The sequence below is a fragment of the Parasteatoda tepidariorum genome, chromosome 3, assembly GCF_982258835.1.
Source record: "Parasteatoda tepidariorum strain Cologne lab strain chromosome 3, Ptep-v5.0, whole genome shotgun sequence".
In the NCBI taxonomy this organism is placed as follows: Eukaryota; Metazoa; Arthropoda; class Arachnida; order Araneae; family Theridiidae; genus Parasteatoda; species Parasteatoda tepidariorum.
The window spans coordinates 50,507,630-50,521,384 of record NC_141757.1 but is presented as its reverse complement, the minus strand read 5'-3'; the positions used below and the strand labels follow the sequence as shown (position 1 = coordinate 50,521,384).

General features: G+C 26.0%; 1 protein-coding gene across 1 annotated transcript in view; it reads left to right on the top strand.

Moving 5' to 3' along the window:
* The first annotated feature begins 1,633 nt into the window (after positions 1–1,633).
* The window catches only part of LOC107436145 (GTPase-activating Rap/Ran-GAP domain-like protein 3), a 607,350-nt gene continuing 595,228 nt past the window's right edge, over positions 1,634–13,755 (top strand). Inside the window, exon 1 of the mRNA XM_071179217.2 lies at positions 1,634–1,736. The gene's annotated coding sequence lies outside the window, so the exon portion shown is untranslated. The remainder of the gene's footprint in view (positions 1,737–13,755) is intronic.

The window sequence follows — 13,755 nt, the reverse complement described above, 5'->3', positions numbered from 1 at the left end:
ATACTTTTTTTTTTAATTCAAATGCAAACTCTATCATGGTAAAAAGATTTTTTTGGGTTTTTACGTTGGAGATTTGTAAGCTTATTTGTTTTTATTTAATATCTTACTAAAATATAGTTTTTTCAATCAATTATTTTAATAGCATAGGCATACGTATTTATTGAATCTTGATACTTTGTTTTCGAAGAGAAAAAGTTTTGTAAATATTCTTTTGTAAGAAAAATCAGCAACTATAACTATTTTTACCAACTACATCGAATAATGAATAAACAAGAAGAGATGATACATGAGTGATTGTCGGTAAATTTGATGTTTTTCTCACAGACCTTTTTTTGCGCAGAAAACAAGGCGGAGAAAAAATGTATCAAATTTCACTACATCAAAGAGTTTCTTAAATACAGACAAATTGGACCATGGTGGCGTAAGGGATAACGCATTCGTCTTCAAGTGAGGTGAACCGGGTTCGAATCCCAGCAATTGCAGGTAGAGACGAATTCCGCACCCGGTTCGCAACGACCCCAGTGATGACGTAGAATATCCTCAGTGACAAGCGGATCAGGGGTTAGAGTCTCCTTGACGTCAGACTAAACATGGGAGGTTTTCGTATTTTACTCTCTATGAAATGCAAATGCGGGTAACTTCCATCAAAACTCCACGATTCAAATTTCTCCTAATACTTGATCCAAGATTCCCTTGTCTTGTTCCCACGGTTCAAAATTACTAGGCTACGGGGTTGAACCAGGTAGTCCTAAACCCTAAATTGAGTCTGCTGTTCAACGACTGTTTTGAAATGCGAACAAAAGTGGAGTGGTGGCTCAGGGGTTAGAGCGCTTGCCTCCCAATGGGGTGAACCAAGTTGGAATCCCAGCAATGACTGGTCGATTTGAATTCTCCACCCAGCTTGCACTGATCACAGTGCTGACGTAAAATACCCTCAGTGGTAGACGGATCACGAATTAGAGTTCCCTTGCTGTGAAACTAGCAATGGGAGGTTTTCGTGGTTTTCCTCCCCCTGAAACGCAAATGTGGGTGATTTCCATCATAAGAAGTCCCCGACGAAAGCGAAATTTCTCCCAATACTTGATCCAGGAGTTTCCTTGTCTTCAGGATTCTTTTAAAAATTACAAGGTTACGGAGGGGAGCATTGGTAGTTGTAAACCTAAAATTGGGTCAGCTGTTTAAAGACGGCTATAAAATTTAATTAAATATGAACAAGAATATTAGTTTTTAACTGCATTTATGTTCTCTGATTCTCTTTTTCAAGTAATTTTTAATTATTCGATTACAGAGATTGAAAATTATTTAAAATTATTATCTACATTTAAGTTGCTTATTAAATAAAGATCTTTACACTCAGGTCCCTGTTATTAAATATAACTCGATCATTCATTAAAATGCTAGCAACTAAAACTGTTGCTTACAATTTATCATCTTCGATTTTCTAATCAACTGTTTTAATGCATTTTTTAAATCTAATTGAAAGAAGATCCCAAATAGCTATCTTGGCAAGATCTGAGAGTTTCTATTAAGTAGTTTCGGGCCAAAATGAGCTCAGAAGTTATTCTTTACACGCTCCGGTATTTCCAGGGCTATTTCATATTCTATCGATTTATTTCAACCGGCTGGGGGCGCTGAACGTTAAACGTAACTGTGACCGCGAGAGTTAAAGCTGCTCCACTTCTGTTATTACATTCGGTCTGTGGCTACATCATTTCCAAGAGCAAATTTTTAACCAGGTAAGAGGAAGCTGCTTGGTTTTGTCTTAATATCATTTTTTTTATTTCCCCAGATTTTTTTCCCGTTTCTCCTGGAATGCGGGGGCGTGTGCGCTTGAGTAGGAATATGGAGTGAGTTTTGGAGAAAGGAACTCTAAAGCGGGAACTTCAATCATTTTAGTGGAGGGTAGAGAAAGTGTTAGCTTGACAGATGGGATCAACAGGTGGCAGAGCATTTATAAATGTCCAACGATAAATGCATTTGTTATATCGTTGACATGCGAGAAGTAAATGGAGACATTTTAAGAGAATTGTATTGGGTTATATCTATGAAAAATATTTCTTCAGTAGTAATACCATTTATTGCTAATTTCGCATTTCAGACAATGTTGCACATGAAATATTATACCTTTTTATTAAATCTAAGACGAAGAGAATTGTTATCTGTTTTGAAATATTTTACCACAATGATGTTATTTTTAAAATAAACAAGGGTATCTGACATTTTCATATGAAATCATATATGTGTTCCAAAGTGAAGATAATAACACAGAAATATGTATAAACTAAAATGAACATTGAAATTGCTAGAACACTTTTTTTTAATGATGAGGAAACTTTGTTTCAATGTTTAAGCTTTTAGTTACAGAAATAGTGTTAATAAAAGGACTTGTATAGTTTTTTTTATTTTAATCAATTTAAATTTTGTAATTAGAGGTTAAATTATGCTGGCAAATTAAATTAAATGTTTTCGTTTTGCTTCAACCTTAACTCTTTATTTCTTTTACCCTTACAAATTTAAAAGTAATAGTTAAAAAAAAAGAAGAAAAAAAATTAATTGGACTAATTTATTGAAAACTAAATAGTACAATAGAATATTCTTATTAGCACAAAATCATCAAACAAAGTCAGGATTTTATATTATCTGGGGTTTTTGAGTGAAAAATGTTCATATTTTCACAGAATGATGTTCATATTTTCAAGCTGTCTACATATTCGAATCTTTCAAATTTACAATGAATATATCGGTTTTAATGTACTATGTAAAGTAAAAATAGCATCTGACTGAAGTTCCTTTCAATATATAGTGCAATATGTAAACTAAAAAGCAAAAAAACATGTTACACGTGAAACAATCTTAACTTGATTATCTTACTTCGAAAGAATTTTCCGTACAAAATTACTTTTGGTGTCCTATTTAGTTCTTTGTTAAACAATTTTGTATTAAAACGCTTAATCACAGAACAAGATTTTTTTATGTACATACGTTTAGTAAAATCATTCAAGTGTATTAATATAAATAAAATGTATGAATAAAATATGGATTCTAAAATATCGTGATTAAAATATATTAGTATTTCATAAAAAAAATTGATAGTAGGACAATTTTGTACAATTTACATGAATGTACAGAAAAAATTTGCTGCTTATAGATTAATCGAAGAAACATTTTCTAATTTAACTAATCAATAATTTTTAGATACATTTTTTAAACTAAGAACTTTCAAAAAAGGCTGTGAGACAAATAGTTTAGTTTTTTATACAATACAAAAAAAAACGGGAAATGGTAATATTATATTAATTAATTCTTCAAATTATAATTTAAAATATGTAGTTTATGCATTTTTAACTAGTTACACATTTTAAATGAAAGTGTTTAAAAAAATAAGAAAATAACATATTTTATTTAATTTATTATCAATGATAAAAAACCTAACGAATTGTTGTGAGTTTGAAGCATGATATTGCTATGCACAAAAACTCTTTTCATTTGTTTCCAAAACATAAAAATATTCATTTCACTTTTCTTACAAAGCAAAACATCTCAAATATGTTTCCTATTCAATTTTAATATTTTTTATGGCTACCTATTCATTAAAGATCTAATTAATATATAAGATAGTAATTCGAATTTGCAAATTTTTAAAAAATTGCAATTTAATTGATGTAGAATTTGCAATCTTTTCCGACTTTAGTTACATCTTGTTGATCTTCTATTTGTTTCCTAAACTCTCTAGCTCGTTTAGTATACTTTGTTTTTTAATCCATATAATAATATTTTATAAACTTTTTACACACTCTTTTTAGTTTTTTTTTCATCTATTGCGAAAAACGACAGTTGAAAACAAAAAAATTTTTTTACTGTTTATTTTTAAAGATTTCTAAAATGGTTTATATGGTTTCAAATTTTTATAGCTTCAAAATTTCAACACGTAAATATTTGTTTGAAAACACGGAAATTATGTTAAGTTGTTAAGAGACAGAAATGTAGAAATATAGCACAGGTGTAAATTCTTTTGCTGCCATGGTAATTACTAAATATTATTGACATGGTTTTATTTACCAATAATTAAATGTAGTGAATAAAATAAAATAAGTAGTGATGCTATTTCTAACACTTATAAATATATTTTAAAAAAGTGGAAATGATTGTGCAACTTCATGTTTGCTAGATAAATATTAAAAAGGCTTAATGTTTAATTAAAATATTTAGAGTTTTAATGTTTAGTTAAAATATTTAGAGTAGTACTCATTAATTGAAATTTCTGCTCGTTTACAGAGGATGTGATTTTATGCAGTGGTATTTAATTAAATATTTATATTCCACTAAATTGTTGATTAACTAAATGGTTGATTAGATAAATTACTGATTAACTGATTACCCTACTACCATCATTATAATTGTGGTGTAGAATTAAAATTATAAATATAAAAAACTTATTGGTATTTATTAGAATAATTGTACATTTTGTTATATAAACCTTAGTAACAAAATTAATCTGGTCCACATTGAAATAGTATTCACAAATCTTTGGCGAATATGAGGCTAAGACAATTTTTAAAAAAAAGGAAAGTGTTGCTTATTGGTTGTATGCTTTGAAAAAAAATACACTGATTATGAATGGCTTTAATTGTTGACCATTTTGTACTTAGGATAAGAATTTAGGGGGTCATGTCACTGTTCCTTCATTCAACAGGAATTCATAGTTCTTTTATATTTATTGTGTGGTCACGTCAATGGAAATAATGGTTTAAAGTGAAAACAATTTTGAAAGTTATTTAAATAGTAAAGTGATTTGAAACTTTTTCTAAAAGCCAATATTTTGTCAATATGGACTCATTTCAAAAAAATATCCACTTCTATCCATATTTTAGCCCCTATTAAAACTTACTTAGCGATCCTGTCATTAAAAAAAACTTTCATTGTCATTTGTCATTTAAAGTTTTTCATTACTCCTGATTTAAATATACTCCGGGTGAAGTTCATAAAAATTCCACTTTGAATTATATAATATTTTATATATTTTAGTCATTAATTTATTAATTGCTATTTGATTAAAAGTTTTAGTTTTGGTGTTAGTTCGCCGTCAACATATGGATCCATATTTGGACAGCGAGTCTCACAAAAGTGTAGATCCATATTTTTTATTTATTTCATCCGTTTATATACATAAAAGTTTGAAAACATCTTGTCATATTTCTCGTTATTAAAAAAGTACACTGATCTTAAATGAGTAACTGAACTAACGTATTAACCTTGTTAATAAGTCAATTGCTTAACAGTTATTTCTTAAAGTGTTTTAAAATAGTTTTCAGGCTATAAGGGGGATCAATGGAGAAAATTACTAAAGAGTTTACATTGCATTATTTTTGTGAATATATTCCTTTAAATATTTTTAAACACATTAAAATTTCAAATTTAAGCTTTCCTTCAAAGTTGAACATTACAAATAAGCAGAATTGCTGTAAAAAGTATTTTTTTATGTTAATATTTTTTAAAACTTAAGCACCTCTGTTTAAAATGTAATACTTCTTATAAAGAAGATAATCAACAAAAATATCCCTTTGAAAAACAAAATGAATAATTTGTTACTTAAAATGTCAAAATTTAGTTATAAAACAAAAATAAGTTCTTGTTTTAAGCAATTTTACCCCGTGTAGAAGTAGCTGGTTAGTGAAGATAAAGTTTCAGATAAAAGTTAATTCCTGACAGTTCACTAATTGTAAAGACGATGATAGAATATTTTTTTTCTCATCTTTATTAAAAAGAGTGTAAAATTCAGTGGTCTACTTGTTTTCTTTAAATCTTGCTTTTTTTTATTGTTACATAACATTTGTTTATATTTTTATTGCAATTCTCAAAATTTGAATATGGGTATATTACAAAACATTCTAGGGCGTAAGAAATTTGTAGGTATTAAATTCATATTCTTTTTTATCTAAAAAGTTTCAAGTATTTTTCATGTATAAAAAGACTTAAATGTTTATTATTTTTACAATATATATTTGTTTTATTTTTTATTAAAAAACTTTAATATCAAAAATTTTAAGTCAATAATACAGTAAAGCAATAGCATACCATGCATTTATAAAGAGAACAAAATACAAACGTAAATATTGTTGAGTTACATTTCTTAATTAAAAAATTTTAGTTTCATTCTGCTAAATTTAAATTTTTTTTATATATTTATAGTATTTTAAAAGCGAAATTTTTAAGTAATGTTTTCATGAGCTCACCGTAGATAGTATTACGATTTTAGGTTAAGTGATGATACATTCAATTCTGAAATTGTATTACTTTCTTATGGAATTTGAGAAATAATTTGTCTCTTGATAAAATTAATTAAAACATTTAAAAAAAAGATCATTTAATGTGAAAATATTGTCCTGAACTGAAAAAGAGTTAATGAATAAGATAGTTCATTGAAACAAGACAGTTAGTAAGAAATTCCTTCGATTAAATCGAATTTTTTTTTTTGAAAAAAGCATCGACAATTTCTAAAATGATATTTAACAAAATTTAGCAAATTTTACTTAGTTTTATTTTCCAAAAAAAGGGAGAGGTGATTCAAACTAAGTGAGCACAGGAGATAGATCAAAAGAATAAAATATTTGAAAAGAAATCTTGATTTTTCATTTCATTCATTACCGAAGCACTCTTTCATAAGAGCTTCGAATTTCTGAAAAGAGTGCTATGCCGCTACTTTCCAACAAATACTATTGAATTTTTTGAAGCCCACGGTGCAAGAAAGTAGAAAAAGGTGATATTGATTGGAGCAGCAAATAAAAGTGTCTCTCTTTTATCAGTTTTCCCTTATCCATTTTTTTTTCTTGACCCTTTTCCCAACAGTTTATCGTTTGTACGTGGCTTCTGCAAAATCGAATTTTGTTTCGTTTTGTTGTTGCGGTATTTATCTGATTTTGGTCAGAGATGTTACCAGTTGCAAGCTAAGTTTTCATTTTTCTGTTTCTAGAAAGGCACATTATGGTAAAAAGCTATTTCGTTTTTCTCCTTGGGAGCCTACTTCTAACAGCTTTTTTTTAAATTTATTAACCTCAGGCTGGATTTCCAAAATCCTGCAATCTTCAGTGGTTCGTGGTTATTTTCTTTTTAGGAGAGTATTGATTTGAAATACATCTACATGTGCTAATGTACTTATGTTACGTACTTTTTGAAATTTAGAACTTTAAATTGTTCTTTAGTTATTTGTTAAGCATTGTTACTTATCACTTGAATTTTAAAAAAATAATTATTATTTCTTCGTTTTCAAACTTTTATTCAGAATTAAAAAACGATTTTTTTTAATTCTGTCTTGGAGTCTTGTCTGTGTCTTGGAGGGAATGTAATTTTAATAAGCGGTGGTCACTATAAATACAAATTTAGAATCCTTAAGTTTGACTGCAACTTCTAAAGTTGGTGTTGAAACTGTTGAAACTTTAGAAGAAACTTTAGAAATTTTGAAACTTTTGTATGACATTAGTATAGGAAAGTTAAATAAATTCAGTTGGTATACTAATTTAATTGCTTAAACACGCACAACCGTTTCTTGATTACAGAGCCCTATAATTACAAAAAAATATTTTAAAAAGCTCAATGATTTATGATATAAGATAAATATAAAACCAAACTTTATTCAATATAAAATTTTTCGAGAAATAAATCTTTAAATAAAGATTTTATGTCCAATTTTGCAAGCATTTAACCTATTTTATCGATATTTTACATTTTTTTTAGAAAAAGAATCAAAAAATTAATCTTTAAAACTTGACTAATTTAAAACAATTAATAAAACAATCTTTTTTAATTCTGTAGAGAATTAAATTTTAAAAATAACCTACTATAACATTTACTTAGTTCTTTCGAATTAGATGATAATATGATGCGCGTGAAGTTCATAGTAAAATGCTAAAAATGAAATTTCTATTTAATTTACTTGCTCAGAAACACAGGAACATACCGGAATGTATTATTCAATAATATTTACTTACTCCAGATCAGAGAGTAAAATTAGATCAAGAATATTGATAAAAAAAATTAGAATCTCTCACAAAAATTATTGTAAGGAAGGAGAAATAGTTAAATTAAAAATACAATATTCTTGAAACATCAACACTCATGCAATGGCTTAGAATTTGGAACTACAATTTCGTAATCAAATTATTATTTAAAAGATTGTTTATAATAAAAATTTCCTCCATTTATTTGCATTTCTTAGTGTTTCCTTTTACCATTTTGCAAAACTCTTTTCAGAACTGCATGTTTTCATTCCGCGGAAAAGATAACAAACATCTGAAATAACATTCAAATTATTTTTTACAATTAATAAGTAATTTCCAAGGCTTGTAGAAGCCAATGCTTGCCTTTTAAAAATACAAGTTGTTTCTTCAAATGAGCGATGTTGTTTAAATGTTTTGTATATATATATATATATATATAAAATATATATATATATATATATATATATATATATATATATATATATATATATATATATATATATATATATATATATATATATATATATATATATATATATATATATATATATATATATATATATAAAATATATATATATATATATATATATAATATATATATATATATATATATATATATATATATATATATATATATATAAATATATATATATATATATATATATATATATATATATATAATAAATACAAGAAAACGTGAAGAAAGTTAAGAAAAACAATAAGTTTCATTTATTGCGCTTAAGCTGCAAGTAAATTGAACTCATTAGAAAAGTTCCAAATGAAGATAAAACAAAGAAAAATTATAGACATATGAAAAAAAGGGGGGGGGGAAATAATAAGTAAAAAAATAACAAACAACAATTTAAAAAAAAAAATGAAATTTTATTTAAAAAAACCGAAAAAAAAGATATAATTCTTCCATCAGCCCACACGATTATATCCGCCAAACAGAGTGCTTTCTGATATTGTATTAATAAAGCCAAAGCAAAGCATATCAATACAATAGTGTGAGGAGCACTCAAAAAATTTTTTTTACAAAAATTACAACAAATAAAATCGAACACAAAAAGTAAAAATAAGTAAAAATAACATGTAAAAACAGAAAATAAAATAAAAGAAAAAGAAAAACAGTATAAAAATGGACTATAAAGCGAGTAGTGAAATAAGATCTACTTACATGAACGGCAGGGGCTGAATGACGGCATGATGGACTGCAATTTTTTCACGAATGACTTAAAAAATGCTTTAGCAGAATGATTGCCAGATTACAAATTATGAAAACAAAAGAGCAAATTGACTGTGAATAGAGGGCTTTAAAGTGCCGTTCTTACTGCACTGCGGAAGTGATTTGTTATCCTGTGCATTGATTTGTTAGCTACCAAGGATGGGCCCGAAATGGATGTGCGCAAGGTCATATTATACTGGATAATTTTAAAAAATTGACCATAAATAGTTTTAGAAAATAGTTGTTTATTTAAGAAAAAATATAAAATAGAAAAGAGAAACATAAATTACCTGTTTTGCAAATAATTTTAGCCACGGATTTGCACGAAATGGATTAGCACATGGAAAAATTGCATAAATTATCAAAGAAAAAAATTTTGATAGATAATTTTAACACGGATTTGCCCGAAATGGATTTGCACATGGAAAAATTAACAAAGAAAAAATTTAGTAGATAATTTTAGCCACGGATTTGCCCGAAATGGATTTGCACATGGAAAAATTGTATAAATTAATAAAGAAATTTCTAGCAAACAATTTTACCCACGGTTTGCCCGAAATGGATTTGCGCATGGAAAAATTGTATAGATTAACAAAGGAAATTATTTAGTAAAGGAATTTTTTTGTAAATATTTTTAACCACGGATTTGCCCGAAATGGATTTGCACATGGAGAAATTATGCAAATTAACAAAGAAATTATTTAGTGAATAATTTTGGAAATGGATTTACCCGAAATGGACTTGCACATGGGAAAATTATATTAATTAACAAAAAAAATGTTTAATAAATATATCCACAAAAATATACGATTAATTCAATGATTTTATATAAAAGTTTATTACTTTAGTTGGGTATCCATTGTTTCTTTTATCAAATTTTGAAAGAGTTTATCGATTTGTTTTTGGATAAATAAATATTACTACACATTCTTTTAATTCTGTACATTTCATTAAAAGTGGTATTTAAATAGATGCTCCTTAAAACATTAGAATTCCAAGTAATTAGTTTATTAATATTAAAATTAAAATCATTTCTTTTATCGTATAAATCAGCAAAGCTGATATTTTCAACTTTTATAATACCCAAATCCAAAAAATTGAAATTAATATTATCATCATAATTACGAAGTAAGATTAATTCCTCAGGGTATATATCATTAAATAAAATAGTAAAATCTTGGAAATTAAAGATAATTAAGTCATCAATATATCTAAAAACATATTAAATACTGAGAGTATAATTTTTTTTATAATAATGCAAAAATAAGTTAGCTAAGAGAGATGAATAATTAGATCATTGTGGTATTCCATTAATTTGAAGAAAAATATCCTTTCCATTGTAAAGATAATTACTAAAAAGACAAATATTAATTAGAATTTCCCAATAATCAAAATCGCAACAAGGGATATTTTTAAAATCATAGTAATAATTCAAAAGGACATCTTTTAGTTTAGAAAGGGGAATGCTATTGAAAAGATCCTGGAAATCAAAATTCGCAATAGAATTAATTTTATTATGTTTCATGAATTCTAAAATCGGTTGATTATTAGTGATAATCCAAGAGAAACCTTCTTTAGTAATATTGTTAATAATCTTATTTAAGTAGTTAGAGAAAATGTTGCCAGGTTTCGTTAAATAAGTATTAGACCCACATGTGATAGTTCTAAATTTTACTGGAATTTTATGAAATTTAGGTCTGATAATTAAGTAAGGAAATTGTATAATGCTAATTTTAATTTTTAATCTCTTGTAAAAAGCTAGAATTTTTTTAATGACAATACTATTATTGAAATTATTAAGTTTAAAATGTTTACTATTTTTTAATTCCGTATTTAAAAGTTCAGCATAGAATTTTTTACAGAATATAGCATAATTATTGTTAGCTTTGTCTATGGGAGTAATTACAAAAATTTTTTGAAGTTGCTTAATTGATTGATCAATATTAGAAAAAATTTTTGAATTGTTATTCTTATTTAAATACTGAAAATAAAGTTTTTAAAGTAATAATAAACACCCCATTTTCATTCTGTTAGCATACCTAAAGGTAAAGAGAATCTATTTGATATCTCTAAACAAAAACTATTGAGATCATTAAGGAAGTATCTTAGAATTTTATTGATTGATATATATTGTAAATGGGTCTAAATTTTGTGCCTTTTTTCATTAAATTCCTAAGTTCCACGTTTTCTATAATATTTAAATTACCAGTAATAATATGTTTATGATGTTTATCAACAAAATCAAAATATTTATCCTCCTCACAGTGACATTCATAATCGGATATATTAATACTCCCTAAATTTTTGCTTATATCATTATAGTTAAATATGGTTCTACCAAGAGATTTGTTATATTTAAAACTTTTAATTATGTTAAAATCTTTTAATCGAAATAAAGCTTTAAAATTTTCAAAAATTTTGAGAAATTTGATTGTATCGAAAATTGGATTTTGAAAGTTAATGACGAAATATAAATTATCTAAACTTTTCTTTTTATTAGGCGAAATTTTGCTCATTTTGGCTTTTATATGATCGAAACAAAGAATTTTGAAATGTAGATTAATGAAAGAAAAATCAGTAATAAGATCGTAGAACTTATTTACTTCATAATTCTTAAGGGAGAAGACAAAATCTTTAATTGCTTTAATGCTATATTGTTTATTAAAGTCTTTTTCCATATTAGAAAGAAAATTTATATTTAATTTGTCACTATCTATATACTATATATATATATATATATATATATATATATATATATATATATATATATATATATATATATATATATATATATATATATATATATATATATATATATATATATATATATATATATATATATACATATATATATATATATATATATATATATATATATATATATATATATATATATATATATATATATATATATATATATATATATAAATACAAGAAAACACGAAGAAAGTTAAGAAAAACAATAAGTTTCATTTTATATAAACATAATATTAAATCATTGAATTAATCGTATATTTTTGTGGATATATTTACTAAACATTTCTTTGTTAATTTTTATAATTTTCCCATATGCAAATCCATTTCGAGTAAATCTATCGCCAAAATTATTTAGTAAATAATTTCTTTGTTAATTTGTATAATTTTTCCATGTGCAAATCCATTTCGGGCAAATCCGTGGATAAAATTATTTACTAAAAATTCCTTTACTAAGTAATTTCCTTTGTTAATCTATACAATTTTTCCATATGCAAATCCATTTCGTGCAAATCTGTGGCTAAAATTATTTGCGAAAAAGGCAATTTATGTTTCTCTTTTCTATTTTATATTTTTTCTTAAATAAACATCTATTTTCTAAAACTATTTATGGTCAATTTTTAAAATTATCCAGTATAATATTACCTTGCGCACATCTATTTCGGGCCTATCCTTGGTAACTAACAAATCAATGCACAGACTAACAAATTACTTCAGTGCAGTAAGAACGACACAAATTTTTTGAGTGCTCCTCACACTATTGTATTAATATATTTAGCTTTGGCTTTATTGATACAATATCAGAAAGCACTCTGTTTTACGGATATAATCGTGTGGGCTGATGAAAAGATTATATATTTTTTTCCGCCTTTTTTTCCAGTTTCTTAATTAAAATTTTATCCCCTTTTTTTTAAACTGTTTGTTATTTTTTTACTTATTACTTATTATTTCCCCCTTTTTTCATGTGTCTTTAATTTCTCTTTGTTTTATTCTTCATTTTGAACATGGAAAAAAATAGAATAAAGTTTATAAGGTAAAGACTTAATCTCATCATTAGCTCACGTGAATTCATCTGCAAAAAAAGAGCTTTCCAAGATTGTATTCATAAAAATTGAAACCAAAAGCACCAAAAAAAATTGAAACCGAAAGCATCAAAAAAATTGAAACGGAAGTTGTTTTTTTTTTTCGTTTCAATTTTTCCGGTGCCCCTCACATTGTTGTATTGATATATTTTGCTTCGTTTATATTAATACCATATTAGAAAGCACTTTTTTGCGAATATAATCGTGTGAGCTGATGGCGACATTATATCTTTCCCTTTTTTTGTTCTCGGCTTTTTAGTTTTCTTTCTAATAATAATAAAACCTAATAATAAATATTAGGTTTAACGCGTTAAACCATTTTATTGATACATCGTTTTTGCTTTGGTTAAATTATACTGTCGTATAATCAAATTCAAGAAGGATAAATTTTTCATGAATTAATAGCTAGTTAATGAACTGTATTTATCAATTTAATCTTATAAGTTAGCTCGTTATGAATGGTAGAACAGCGAAGCGTTTTGCTTACACTACAGTCAGCGACGGGAGAAAAGAGGATGCCATTGGGCTGCATTCTCTTGAACAAATTATTTAATTCCGACTCTGGAACTTTTTAGTTTTACTATAAAATATTTTTAAATCGCAAGAATTTAAAATGTAATGCATCAAGACCTTTGCAAAATGAAATAAATTACTTATCAGTAATACGACATTTAATGAAGAGTGATCACTTTCTCTATTC